Source organism: Plectrocnemia conspersa, unplaced genomic scaffold (assembly GCF_051122295.1).
Source record: "Plectrocnemia conspersa isolate PC_06_02 unplaced genomic scaffold, ASM5112229v1 ptg000010l, whole genome shotgun sequence".
NCBI lineage: Eukaryota > Metazoa > Arthropoda > Insecta > Trichoptera > Polycentropodidae > Plectrocnemia > Plectrocnemia conspersa.
The window spans coordinates 1,403,536-1,419,630 of record NW_028277174.1 but is presented as its reverse complement, the minus strand read 5'-3'; the positions used below and the strand labels follow the sequence as shown (position 1 = coordinate 1,419,630).

The window sequence follows — 16,095 nt, the reverse complement described above, 5'->3', positions numbered from 1 at the left end:
AGACTGATAATACAGAGACCATGGGTCCAGGCGGCAGACTTGAATTTGTATTTATGAAAACGCATTATTATTAAAAAAAACCGGCCCTAGTAACAAAATGATATGTATTGATTGTTAATTGTATAGATATCACCGATTCCCAGACTGAAAAGTCTGGTGTTTAATACGTTCTGATTGACTTACCTCGTTGTAACATAGTCAGGCTACAACGGAATATAAAAAAGTGCCAAGAGTTCAACCAGATCTTCTAGATAACTTGGAGACTATGTAATGCAGTTCTATAGTGAGAACAAAATCGTATATTCTCATTGCACAAATCTTACAGCGAATTTTAAAACCATTGTGATTAAAATGTTCTATAATAAAAAAACTGTACTTATAAAGATACGTTCACTAGACGAGTTTAAGGTGATCCAATTCGAGTTTCAGCATGTTGGCAGCACTGTAAATCAGACAGCTGTCAATAATCACGCGTATTTCAACTATCAAATGTTAGTTTGCATTGCAGTTAGATCGCTAAAACACCTATCAACACGTTAAAATTGTTCAATTGTTGTACAGAAATAACAATTCTGTATGAACTATGTATTGAAATTATGGGAAGATTATCAAAGACCTAGAATTGTCGATTCGTCAGCGCTCGCAGCTTTTTGGCTTTTCTTATGGTTCCATTTGGCGTATTTTGCATTTGAACTTGCACCTACAGCTGTATAAAATTCAGATAGCATTTATTTTTTTATTTATTTTTATTAAATCTTCCGTTGTAACCTGACAGGCGTAAACCCAATGCGTTACAACGGGCAAATCTGTACCAACTGAGTAAGTCAATCAGACATAATGAATACCTTCAAGCAAGTATTAACCACCAGACTGAAAGTCCGGGAATCAGTGACATCTATATTATTAATTATAAATTATTATGTGCTATACAATTTATAATCTATAGTTGTCAATGCAGCTGGGGCCGTTTCTTTTTTTAATAATAGCGCATTTTTATAAATAAAAATTCGAGTGCCAGCTCAGAGTTACTAGTCTGAGACGTTACGAACTACGCTTTTCATTAGTCCGAGTAACTTTTGCAGCCAGTTAGATGCCAGAAGGACTGCTTGATTATAACAATTTATTGTACAAAATCTTTGTACTTGAGAAAATCAAGTAGCTTTGATCTTTGGTTCTTCGTCTGTCAGCTGTCGCGTTAGTTTTCTGCACATCTTATCCATCCTTTTGTGAAAGCTTTCAAGGTGGCCTCACGTTGGGAGGCCGTCCGATAATTACAAAGGATGGTTTAAACGAAGCTTTTCAAATGTCTGCGTGGCTATTGTGTAATACTGAGTGCTTTTAAATGTCGTTTTTACTAATGTTTTGTTAAGCTTAACCTTTGTTGTTTGAAGCTTCTAATTGTCATTGTTTAAACCCTACATAATTATATAAATGCAGATTTTGAGGCATTTATTCAGAACAATATTTTTTAAATAAATTATAAAATATAATGATATCAATGTTTGTGACAAAATATTGTACTGATATTTATATAACAATTACGATTGAAAAAGGTGATATACGCAATGGAATTAATTGAAATCAGACCGCTAAAGTCATCACCGCATTCCTATAACATCTTGTCATATGTTTTTAATCACAATCTAATTATGACAACCGACATACAATACGAATATGAGTCTGCTATATGCCGACAATTGAAAATGTTGGAATTCAGTATGTATCGAGTTACTGAAAACACATTGAGGTCAAGGGCGTGCGACCTATAACTACACCAGGCAGTTTCCTGATGATTTGCGCAATTAAAGTAGCAACAAAGTGTCACATTCCCAATATAAATGCCTTTTTTGTCTCTCGCTATGTCGTTAGCTAGTGGAATTTTCGCGTCGCAGGAAAGAGGAATTCCCGCGTGGCAAGATTTTCGCAATTTCCCAAAAGCGCTTTTGATATCAAGGGTTTTGGCGAGTTACGGAAATAGCGCACGATGGGTGTACATCTTAAACGCGCAGCAGATGAAGGAAAACTAAAAGAGAAACTCTGTGTTTTTAGCATAAATAGAATGTTTTTGGAATCACCAAAAACGTTCAATTAATTTGAAATTAAATTTATTGCACAAAGATTTACTTTTGGCCCGTTGGGTATGTTCTATGTTTTATTTGTACTATTAGCGAATTATTAAATATTATTATTTACTTACTGAAATAAATAATATTTTTAATTTCACTAGTACAAAAAATGTTCTTCAGCTCTGGCAGTACGCACAGGCAAAGCAGGCACCCGCCTGTGAGGGCTAAAACAAGTGGATTGCCGAAGGCAAAGGGGACAAATACCCTCACAGGCGGGTTAGGGTATTTGTGTCCTTTGAAAAATTAATAAAGATCAGAAACGTCTTTGAGGGGGGGGGGGAAATGCCTCCCCTGCCCCCCAAATGATGTTTCTGATCTTTATTATGTAGGTGTTTTATCAAGATTTTTGAACCTGTGTTAATATCGAGTTCTTATCAAGGTTTCGTTCTCGTTATAGCTTTCATCGATTCTGTCTGAATCTCAATCGCAAGGAACAGAAAGGATGGCATGTGTAGAAGAGCTGTGAAGTGGTGGGGGGGATTTGGCCGCGGGAAAACGGAGCTTGCGGGAGCGCCCTGATATTCTGGGCCTCAGTCTCTCGCGGGACGCCGTCTCGTTCGTACGTGCGTTTTCTGTCCGCTATCGCGCTACGACGAGCGACTTTTCCGCTCGACGACCTTTTTCCGACAGGCTTTTCCCGACGCTGGAAAGCCGCGACTACCGTCTCTCTCTCGCGCGGAGCGTCGATCTTTCCCACCTCCTGCAACAGGTATTTATCTTCACATTGTCACATAAACATATTTGTTTATGCAATTTTAAGCCTTCGATTATTTTATCACTCGTTTATGATTCACGAATGACATATTACTTATATTTTTACCGCTTTGGAATTCTCGACCTTCATTAATTCCCACTTATTCATTCACAATTCGCTTATATGTATCAGTGTATTGTGTGTCGTGGTAAACATTTGACCAGAATTCAATTGTTTCGTGTTTCGAACATATCAATATTGTCAAAATGCTGCATTCATAATTATTTCGCACGGTTGGTTTTTACCATGAATAATAATACAAATTAATTAAACAATTAAAAAAATACATATGTCATATTATAGTTTTAATTCATATTTAATAAATAATAAAAGTGTTTCAATTGTTCATAAGCAATAGCAGTTTAAATTATTAAAAAATATTCGTTAAGTATGATATTAGGTCTTAGATATATTAATTATTTATTTGTTATTATTTGAATATTTTTTTTCTCGAGAGTTATGATTTTTATGTATTGCCACTATTGAAAATACTAGCGTTTTGACTGGCTAAAGATATACTGATATGTCATATATGTTTTTATTTGTCCCATATATATTTTTTATTTAAAAATCTACTATAAAACATTTACAGGGCAATTTATTATATCCATAAATATATTTTTCATTAAAAATATGTTACAACGTTTTTTCTTTTATTACTTATTTCATTATGATTTTTTAAATTACGAATTTTAGTTTTTAGAGAAGCTGCCAATTTGAAAAAAATGGCGTGTCAGGCTGGCTAATGAACTTAGACGAGACATTTTGTGGTTCAATTTAATATATCCTATATATGTATCTACATATGCTATATAATATGTTTTTTTATTACATATTTCCCTATGATTTATTTTATATTGCTACGAATTTGTATTTTAAAGTAGCTGCTGTTTAAAAAATTACGTATCAGGTTGGCTAATGAACTTAGCCGTGATATTTTACAGGTCAATTCATTATATTATATATGGATATATATTTTTATTAAACATGTGCCATACAATATTTAAAACCATATTTAAAAGTTTAAAATTTATATTTTATAAAGTATTGGCTATTTTTTTTAAATATGGCGTATTAAGCTGGCTAATGAACTTATCCGTGATTTTTGACAAGTAAATTTTTTATATCATATATACATGCATACATTATTTATTTATATTGAATTTTTTTTTTATAAATTAACGAATTTTTATTTTGGAGAAAAGACTTTTTTTAGAATAGCTGCTATTTTTAAAACATATGGCGTATATGGCTGACTCTTGACAATTTATTATATCTCATTTACTTTTTTTATTATTAAAAATATGCTGTATAGCACTTTTATGCTTTTTTTTTCTTTAGTTAATTTATTATTTTTTTTAATAAAAATATGCTATACAACGTTTTTGTCTTTCCTTCTTATTACTCCTAAGAAACTACAAATTAATATTTTCTGAAAGTTAAAAATTTATATTTAAAAAAAATAAATAATGGTCAACAAACATGCCCAAACAAATCTGTTTTAAAAAATATTTTTTTAACCCCTTGATGTTACTGTGTTTTTCAAAAATATTTTTTTGAAAAACACAGTAGCATCAAGGCATTTCAAAAATGTTTTTCGGTTATTCCTATACATTATTATAATTTAATTTATGTTTGTTAACTGTTTCATGCTTTCATGCCATTGTCATACTAACGGGATAACAAGTTCACAAATTAATTTAGTTTTTCGAGCATGATGACGTCAACAGCGATCTTTGTTTTTATTTATTTATATAAAATGACGAACAACGATATATCGTTGTTTAGCATCCAATGGATTACGTAAAGCTATATCGTGTCTGTACAAAATTGGTGATATATTACATATTTTTAGTTTATATATGTATATGTATGTGAATTCTTTAAACAGAATTACGGATTATTATTTTTTGAACAGTCGCCATTTTGAAAAAAATATGGCGTATCAATCACTTTAATCAAAATTTCATTAAACTTGCCTAAGTTATGGTACGTGAAAAACCGTTATACCCCATATTAATATATTTTTATTTTATTAATATGTTATAAACATTTTTTTATAAGTTACTATTTTTACATGAACGCCATTTTAAAATATTCGACTGGTTGACGAAATTTGCCAATATAATTGTCAAGTCTATTCATAGGAAAAGTAATAATCTACAAGAATCGCTTATCCGTTTAACATATAATATATATTAAATTTTCTTAATTTTTTATTTGATAAATATGCTTTCAAATATTTATCTAACAGTTTCTATTTCTTTCATATCCGCCATTTTGATTAAAATGCTGTATCCGGTTAGATAACGAAGTCGAGCAATAAATTTGACAAGATATTTGTTAAAAATATAAATATAAAAAAATATATTTATTGGAAAAGTTATAACTAAAAAATTGTTTTATGAATTTATATTTTTATTTAAATGTTTCTTTAGATTTTTTGCATAGCCGCCATTTTAAACACTAATGTAGTATTAGGGTTACGAACAAAATTTTAGAAAAGTAATATAAAAGCGAATAAATTGATCAATATTTGATTAAAATTATGACAGTTAATTTTTTTAGTTGTAATATGCCAAAAAGATTTAATTTATTTATATTTGATAAATATGCTGTAAAAAATACTTTTTTCTAGGACTGATTTTTAAATATTTTTAATAGCTGTCATATTAAAACAAGATAGTGCATTAGTCCAACTAACAAAATTAATTAAGATATTTGTGGTGGTCAATTTATTAGGAAAAAAAAAATACTACAAAAACCATTATAGATTAAATATATATATTTTATTTTTTATTTATTTATTTTTCGTTAGTTAATATGCTATATTTATTCATTAATTACCATTTTGAAATAATATTGCGAAAAAGATTAGTTAAAAATATGGCGTACCAGTTTGATAAAAATTTCAATATAATTACGGCAATTATGGTTTTTAAAAACTGTTATTTTACTTTAGTAAATATGCTATAAAGCATGACATATTTTTTTGCATTAGATCATTTTGAGAATAAAATCTAATTAATTGTCGAAAATTAAATAATTATTGTGACAGATATTTTTTGTAGAAAAGTTAAAATAAATAGAGACGTTTTTGAAGCATGTATATTTTTTTCTATTTTTTCATTTTGATTTCAATTAATCAAAAAAAAAATATATTTTGTGTACTTTGTGCATACAAGTCAAAGTAAGCTTTCAAAAGTCATTTCTTCTGAAATTCTTATTCAAATTCAGAATTCTCGAAATTATTTAAGAAAATGTAATTTTATCTGAAAAATAAAATTTCAGTATCTATGGTGAATTTTAGCATCAATTTAACATCTTTCGCAAATTGCTCAAAATACGTGTGCAAAATTAGATGTATCCCAAATATACATTTTTAAATGAATGAATATGCTATTACATATATTTACCTCCACTTATTTCTCTATGATTTTAATATATTGTAGTTATTTATTTTTTAATAGCAGCAATTTTTGAACAAGGTGGCGAATTAAACATAGTATTGTAACGCATTGGGCTTATGCCTGCCAATGTAAGATTAAAAAATAAATTTATTTTTATAGTATTGTTATTATTAGATAAATATCTCGACCTATTATGTTTCAAATATACCTAAAACGCTAGTATAAAATATTTAGATCAGTAGTTATATGATGATGTAAATACAGAAAATAACTATACAAGATATTGATTAAGCTTTAGCGACCGTAGAACGGAGAGAAAGGCAGGGATATGTAAAATGCATTTTTCAAGTTGAGTTTATAAAAAATTGTATTTTATCTCAAGTATTTTTTATTAAAGAATACATATAAAAGCCTAGACAGTTGTGTACGCGATTCATTACATTTTTAACCGTCGCTAACATACTGCGTAGTCGATTGCCTGAGATAGATATGTATTGATTTTCCAACTGGTATTATTATATTGGTACAATTTTTATATTTAAAATAAAATGCAACGATAAGCGTACAAATAAATCGTATACAGTGAATGTAATATCAGATTAGATTTTTTGTAGTGACAATAAAGTGCAGGCGCTATTAACTTTTATATTAAAAACTGGCTAAATATTTATAACTCATAATAAAAAGACGATGAGAGGACCGATGAAAAAAATATTTTTTTGATAGACGGAAAATAACTATAAATTTGATTTAAGCAATTGATGTGCCACTGTGATCTTATAAACAATCATGATAGGACTTTAATTCGTAATTGTGACGCGAACGAGTCAATTCGGACAACAGTGCTAATTCAATTCAATTTTATTCCCATTGTAGCATCTATGTGTCATTGAATATCAAGCTCGTAAATGTTTAAATAAAAAAATATATATTGAGTTGTAGTTGTATACTTAATAGTTTACGGGATTATAGATGCCGTTCCCATCACACTGACGATTTGTCATTGAATGTTATAGGGATTTAAATGAATTATAATTTAGATATTTTTATGCAGTAGCATTTAATAACACAATCGTTATTTTTCGGTTGAGTGTATATCCGTGGGCGTGAATAACTTGACATCTCGAGATTCATACAATTTGAAATTATTCGTTTTTTGCGCTGTACATTGAAGTTTATAGAAATAGGTTTTTAAAGCAAAAAAGTTATCGTCGTCGTTCAGCGTATTTTATTATTTTTTAAATATTTTTTCATTGTGCTATTGTAGTTAGTCAATGGATGATTCATTAATGTGTTTAAAAGCCTGTCTGCCAAGTTTGGCAACTGTATCCGGGACCTGTTGCCTTTCAGACTCCAACAAGTGGTCCCTCTTTCGATCCGAGTATAGAGGACTACATAGGTACCTATAGGAGAGTAGAAGACAGGATTTTCCAGCTGAGTTCGCCCATATCCTGGCGGCCTGTGAACGACGCTGGCTGCAGATTTGATCTGCAGGAAGTGTCCCATTACTCTTAACAATTTGTTTGCGTGTGCCGACACACACACATACGTTCAGCACCGCAGGATTAACTCTGTCAATAATCAGGTATATTGCATCTGCTTTCGCAGAAAAAAATGTGTAAAATTCCGATTAAAATATGAATTTGCTAATCAATAAAATTTGATTATGATCTAAAAAAATATGAAAATCATTTTCTAATGTAGTTTATTATGTAAGGATACTTTTAAATGCACAGCAATTTAATTATTTATAATATTATAAAACAATTATCAAATAATAAAAATATATAATAATCTTAGGACTTTCATCATAAACTTTGATTTATTATGATTTACGACTTTATATAAAAGTCTAATGTCTGAACCTGTTTTAAAAATTCGGTTTTAGATTTTATATATACATAATTAATCTATGCGGTTTTCTAGTGTTAATATTAATTAACTACAATTTTTTTCAATTTAAAATATAATATTTCATTTATGTATAATACAACTATTACCACATTAGTATCTGTATTACTAGGCTATAAATGTAAACTAATATATTTTTTAAAAGATCAACTCTTTAAAATAAATAAATAAGAAAACACAATATTTAAAATTCTCTGTATTTTTTTCCCGTAAATATAGATCAAATATAATCAGATATTTTAAACATTAAATTCGTTAATACATGTATATGTATTTATATGTATTATACACAGAGCATTTAAATGAGGAAAAATTAACAATACTTTGAATTCGTATATATCGCATAAATAACATAATTTATGTAAATTAAAACTAATAAAATAACATTTATGATTCAGCTACTTAAAAAAGTGGGAAGATGATGTTTTAATGATATAAAACATTTTAATGTAAAAACTAAAAAAACATATCGTTTTGAAAGCAATATCCTTTTTTATTTGCTATATTTATTAAAAAAATATTAAAAAGTCACTGAAATTTATATTAAATCTGAAAATAAATCAGATATTCTTTTTCAAAGAAGATTTTCTAGTATTGAAATAAGAATAATTTCAATAATTTAAACTCATATCTTATAAATAACAAAATTTACGTATAATTTAACTATTTAAAAACAATTATATAAAATTGGGGAAATTTTAAATGGGTCACAGTTATATTTTAAAAATAATAAAAAACACATTTATGAGCGAAAAACTTATTTTTATATAATATTAAATATGAAATATTGGTCTCTGTATATTTTTCGAATATGTAACTTAATTATGATTTATGATATTTGTCAAAAATATTTTTTTGACATATGTACATATATTATTAAACCTTAAATTCGCTACGATTAATTATTTAAAAAGTAAAATTTTCTACTATTAAAATGAAATAAAATTACAGTTGAAATCATTTTCACTTCTAAATATATTCTAATAACACAATTGTCTTTTCAAAATATTATATAAATATTTTTAGTTTTTTTTTCTAAAATTTATATTCAATATGATTAATAATATTTGTTAAAAAGCGATTTTTAACAGATATAATAAATCTGAGATTCATATAAATATATAATTTTATATTTAAAAATCACAGTTTCTAGTATTGAAATGAGAAAAAATTTACAATCGTTTGAACTCGTAAATATATTTTAAATAACAAAATCTATTTATAATAAAATAATTTAAGCGCAATTGCTCAAGGGCTACTTTTAAATGCGCCACAATTATATTATTTCTTTTTTTTAACCTTAACAATGTGTTATATGGCTGAATTTAAATGCACCGCCATTATAATTTATAAATAAAAAATGAATGATCTTGTTAGTTAGCACGGCACCACGCTTAAAAAACACCAATTTACTATATTCAATAAATATATGTAAATTATATATTTTTAACCTTAAATTTTATAATACATTAGTAGATTTTCTAGTATGGAAAATATAATAATAAAGGGCTACTTTTAAGAGCGCCACCATTATATTTTCAACGCAAAACTTCTATAAAAGTATTTTTAATTTATTTGTATTATAAATACATATACATAAAAATGAGTATATATTTATAAAATAATATTCTTAAATGTACGAAACACGACGACCGACATTGAATTTTATCTATCGAATATAATATATGTTTGTGATTTTTTAAACCATTAAAATTAACTAATATAAATAAAAATAATTTAGTAAAATAATGAGCGCGTGATTCTGTTGATTCAACAAAAATAGTTTCTTGATAATTTCTAGGAAATCATTAATAATATCGAAATATAATGATTTATGAAGTTTCGAGTTTTTAAGACGACCATAAAATTCTCTCATATTTATGACCTCTGTTTCGTATGTGATGTGATAACATCCACCGGGCGATAAGTTACACAATGCATACATTCGTACTCTATACTGATAAAGAGTTTCCACTGTTTATACTGTACGCAAGTGTACATTTTTTGCATTGTTTGGTTTTATTGTACAACCTTTGCAAGTCGAGTCAAACTAGTTTTGACTTGTTGACAAAATTGAATGCATATTGCGGTTAAAAAACGGTTCGTCTCTTATTCGTTTTTGATATGTAATTGTATTTTGAAAATGTATTAAGAAGACAGCCTGCAATTTATTATAAAATAATAACTATAATACGTAGTTTATTAGGTTTTTTTTTATAATTTAGAGTTGAAATTTGTTTTCGTATTGTAATTTGCGGAATAGTAAAATGTTTTTAGTTTAATGTTTAATTAAACAATAAAGTTGTTATTCAATTTGTGACACGTGGTTCTGGGTTGATTAAATAAATATGAAACTTGAATCTATTTTTTTAAACTACACAAGTAATTATTGCTATAAACATCCAACTGTCCGTATTGATTCCTAAGCCGATGTAATCGCGAGAATGCGGAATTCAAACGGTACTTGAAAATTTTCAGGAATACGGTTCTAATAGAATTTTTTCCATTAAATGCATTATTTATTAGACAGAGCATGACTAGTTAGTTTTCTTGAATTCAATCAAAAGTTTTTACTTCCGATCGATATCAAAAGTCTGGTAGAAGAAGCTCTTAATTCGAATTCCATGTCACCGAGAATCTCGCTGGAATAGGGCAAAACTCAACACAAAAGCGAATTTCGCACGCAATTATCTCAACCTATAAACGCGATGCACCTTTGTTCTCTGCGGCGAAAAGTACCGTTGGAGATTAGATCGTTTACTAAACCGGTCCTGTGCGTCTCCACTACATACGTATGTAACTCTTTTAGCTAACTTCGCTGACCTCGAGTCGCGAATATTTTTTTGCGAATTTTCGGGTTAGAATCAGCGGAGCGCATCGCAGATTGGCATCTGGTTTGAGCGGTGAGTACCTCTGGCGTATCGGGCGTCATCACTTCCTTTCGGCGACATGGAGCGGTTCCTGTCTGCCGCCGAGGGGGCCCAGTTCGGTGCAACTGGGCCCCCCAGATAGTAGAGACCTCCAGTCGGCAACTGCAGGTCGCGGTCCGAGAGAAAATCCACTTCCGGGTCTTCAAAATATATCTTGGTACAGTTTCTTTCTTGTCTTCAAGACAGTGGTTTTAGATATTAATTCAGTGCTGCAATAGGAGTTCTTACTCTTCCAGCATTAAAGTCTATTCTTCTATTAGTTTTCATGAGATCTTACCGTGGAGCAGTTGAAGTGAAGAGTCGCAGATCAAGGGTTTATGAATCGTACAAATGTTTCAAAAAGAGTGCTTCAAGATGACCAAATAGATGGAGTGCTTAGTAATTGTCGAATCACTATTAGAGAGGCTGCTGACGAAGTTAGTATCTTACTGTTAATGCAAAGCAATTTAAACTGATATAAGGACTGAATAAAGTCGCAGATGTCACAAATTTGTCTGAATCAAAGCGGTTTAAAGACCCGAAAATAAAAGCACGTCAAGTTCGATCGAATGTCAAGTTTCTTCCTACTGTTATCTTTGATTAGGTATAGATCGTACGGGCAACTAGTGGATTTCACAAATGTTTTATGGATTAAAGTAATGCTACAAAATAGATAACTATTGTTTTTATACGATGTGGAAATATTTTTTTATTGTGAAAGAATTGACTTGAATAATTCGGTTATATCAAAGCATAATAAATTCAATGCAAAAATAAATTCTACATCTTACCAACAATTATTTTTCATCATGTATTTATTCTTCCTGGCTTTATCTTCTAGACGTGGGCAAACTATTTTCACGTTCAACCCCTTATTTTGTTTACAATTTTGTCGCGACCCATGGATATACGTTTTTTAACCGTCAACGTAGTTGAATTCAAAATTCTTGTAGGACTTGCGCTAATGCTTCTGGCTTGTTGGAGGTCTGAATAAAATACATAATTTTATAAAACAATGGTTTTATTCATGCATGTAAAATACTTTAATTATATTAATTTAATGTAAGGTATGTTTGAATCTATATTAGGAATCATAACTTCTCATCACGCGTTAATTGTCCAGCAGTCGCTAAGATACTGAGAGAGTACGCGATATGCGTCGCGTCTCTTGGCACAATCTGGTGGCTATTTTGGATATCTTATGTTTGCTTCTGCTGCCGTCACAGAAATGAATATAAATTTTGACAAAATAATTTTATTTCGCTACATGATTATTGTTGAATAAAAGCCTTATATTAAAAGCAGCTTTTCTACTAATTAATTAACATATATTTCTTCACTTTCTTAGCCACAACATATCAATAATTACTGTACTTTTGATTTAATCTAGTTGAGTTACAAAATTACATCTATTATTTAGCTTTTTCTTTATACAATGCTACTCTCTTTATTGATAATATTAAACTACAATTACAGCTTAAAAGCTATTCATGCCGACTGTTCTCATATTCTTTCGACATTGCAGATTACTTGTAGTTAATTAGGAAACTTTTTAGTTCTTTAACAGAGCTTAAGCACAGGCAAAAAATATAAATACAAAATGCTTAGGACGCAGCTAAGGAGAAATTTCTAAAAGAAAAATAAATAAATTCTGCATCTCACTAAAGGTCCTTCTTTGGGTTTACCTTCTAGATAGCAGATTTAATATTCAGAATTATAGCTGCAAAAAATGCTCTTAGGTCAAGTGTGTATAGAACAAGTAAAGTAATTTTACGGAAAACACTCGATAGGGTATTGTTCTCTACTGTATATCTCCCCCTAGCAATTGTTACTTAAAAATATTTTTCTTTCATATCTCTAGTACTGCTTGTACTAAGACAACTATTGATTAGATTTTATAAAAATAATCATACTCTTCACTTCTTCAGTAATGAAACACGAATTATCCTGTATTTTTATTTTAGTCAGTTACAGTACTTTATATTTTGATAAGCTCTTTTTTTATAGATTACTATTCTTGTTCTTTCACGTAAGTTCCTTATTGATAAATTTCTTGCGAATTATTTTACACCAATTTAAATTACAAATAACATTACAATACTTGTTCGATAAATTAGAAATTTTTTGACAAAATTTCTGTTAGAAATGTTTTAATATTTTTTTTTCATAGCCACATTTAAAATAGTTCCAAACTATTTTAATTTTTTGTACATAACCTAACTTTGACCTCGTTACTTTCGCCTTTTCACTTTTTTTATTCATTTATTTTAAACTATCTTTAAAATAAATGAATAATATAATATTAAATAATCATAATCTGAGAGTATTATTACCATTTAATGGCTCTCATTATTTTATTTAATGTTTTTTATTCCATAAAAAACTATTTTATCAATTAATAAAAAATCATCTTTAATTTTTTTCAAGACTTGTCAACTTATTCACGCTCATCGCGGATGAATCATTATTGTTTTTCCATATATATTTAGTACATATTGCATAGATGCTTTTTTCCAAATTGACTTATAAAAAAGATTCTGCGGAATATCATAGTATGGGAATATGACCACACTAATTCGTTAAAAAACCTAATCATAGCTTAAATAATATGTTTTTAAATTTCTATCGAGTTTAGGAGATCGGAATTACTAATTATTATATAATTTTAATTCCAAACAATTATCACAGATTTGGTTTTCCATAATTTTTCTAATCTCACAGATGAATATCGTGATGATTAATTCAAATTCAGCTAGGTTGTACAAATGAGGTATAAAAAGTCCCTAATAATTATTTACTTCAGCTCTAAGTAAATATTTAAAAATATCGCTACAGTTATATTAATATTATTTTTTATTAATATAACTGTAGCGATACTTAGATTGTTCAAACATATATTTTTGTATTATAAAGATTTTTTTTATAAATTTTTATATCCTAACACTCTTGTCTGTTTTTGCATCGAAAATCGATTTAAAGTTTTGTGAATTCGGGTGACTACAAAGTTGCTGCTATTCTCGGGATTTTAAGGGTCGTATATGCCGATTCGGCGTAGCTCCGCTTGATGCGAGATTGGTCGAGCTCTTGTTATTTCAGATCTGAAGCGAAGTGATTAAGCACGACAATATTCTATCTTATCCACCCTTCAGAATTAGGAAAAGTCTAATGTACATTTAAAGCAGCGATCGGGGTGGATCCAGACTTTTTTGTCTAATACACTCTTGCAAGTTAAATATTATTTTATTTAGCGACACTACTCATACTTGTAATGTGGCTTTCTGGAATTAGGTAATATCAGAAATAATGAACGTCTACTAGGAAACGCATAATTGTTTCTTTGTCACATCGATGAAATAAATCCATTAGTTTCATGAGTCTTTTGACGCAAAAATATGGGTGGTTCTGGTAAAATCAATATTTATATCTTAACAAATACTCGATTCTAAGAAACACTTTTCTTGTGCTAGCACTATTTATAAAGTATCTTACTACTGAACCTAGACACTTATGCATATATGTTTAGAGGCAGACGGCGACGTTTGATGTAAAAACTATTTAGTATAATTAAATTGGAAACTGTTAATTTAAGTTGATGTCCTTGACTGATCGTATGTTGATCATGACCTTTAAAATGAAGTAAAAAGTTTGATAAAATGAACACATAGCTAGAAGCCAATAATTTGAACTTCATATTCATTACCATAATTTACAATAGTTAAACTAAGCTTTGAACCAGCTTCGTTCATTTAACACATCTCATGACATTGCGAAATACAAATTATCACGAGAGCAGCATTCTTCTCTCAAGTTTATTCATTCTAAGAATTGTGTGACTCAATCACACATATGAGCATTCTGCTGAATCCCTTATTAATAAGTTTTAGCAGCATAGTAAGTGTATCAATATTTTTGGTGAGTTGTGGTAATCTACTTACAAATTTATATAATTATAATATATTATAGAATGAAAATATGTACTGAAAATATGTTACTTGAAGCTGTTTTATTAAATCATACTCTATTTGTTAAATATGTTTGCATCGCTTCTCTGCATGCACATACAAGTACAATCATTTTAACGACCTTAGCTGTAATACTCCAATGACTCAACGATTCCACTTAAAGGATTAAGAAACTATTGGAAAAGTACGTAGTAATCCAGATCCTATCTATCCGCTCTACTAACGACCCGTTCTTAATCTGTTCTTTATTGATTCTAATGAAGAAAATGAATATCTGCGCAAGGACTGGCAGTACTAGGACGCGCCAATCAACACAAATGGCGTAAGATGCCACACAGCATTGATTACACAATCTACAATATATGAGAAGTGGACCGGCCGTAAATAATACAACCAACTACTGTGGGATTAAGTCGATGCTAATTGCCATCCGTCCGTTTTGGAAGCTGGTGAAATTATTAATCAACCAATTAAGCCCTCGATGGGTCGTTAGTTATTTATTTTTTCGACACGACAATGTCAGCAACATGATATGTGGGGTAAATTGGCAAAAAAGCGTGAACGGTGGTTCGCCACTGGCGATACCACAGGACGGATGTGATCAGTTGACAACGCACAGGGATCGCGTAATTGCATTCCGTTTCTTGATTGTATTATGACATTTACATGATAATTGTGTCAGCTTAACGCATGTGGATCAAGTTGTAAAGGTGATTATTGGATTTGTCTATCAGAAAATAAATACTTTTAATGTACGCATTTATAGGTAGTGGACTTCACCCCTAGCAATTATTTTTAATTGCGGATTTTGCAGTGAAAATTTATAATCTGGTTAATGGACTATGTCAGTATTGTGAAATATGGACAGATAATTTAGGCTCTTTCCTATCCCTGAATTCGCTGCACAAATGTCATAATTTCATTTACCACACGACCTTACATAAGATAAAAAACAGTATGTGTCACTTATATACGCAAGAAAAAGAGGTGGTTATTTAGAAAATATAATGTTGTGGCTTCAAT

The 16,095-nt window shown here is 29.4% G+C and overlaps 1 protein-coding gene across 1 annotated transcript in view; it reads left to right on the top strand.

Annotated features, from left to right (window-relative positions):
- Positions 1-2,646: 2,646 nt before the first annotated feature.
- Eaat1 (Excitatory amino acid transporter 1) overlaps positions 2,647-16,095 on the top strand; it is a 38,043-nt gene continuing 24,594 nt past the window's right edge. The window contains exon 1 of the mRNA XM_088195123.1: positions 2,647-2,835. The gene's annotated coding sequence lies outside the window, so the exon portion shown is untranslated. The remainder of the gene's footprint in view (positions 2,836-16,095) is intronic.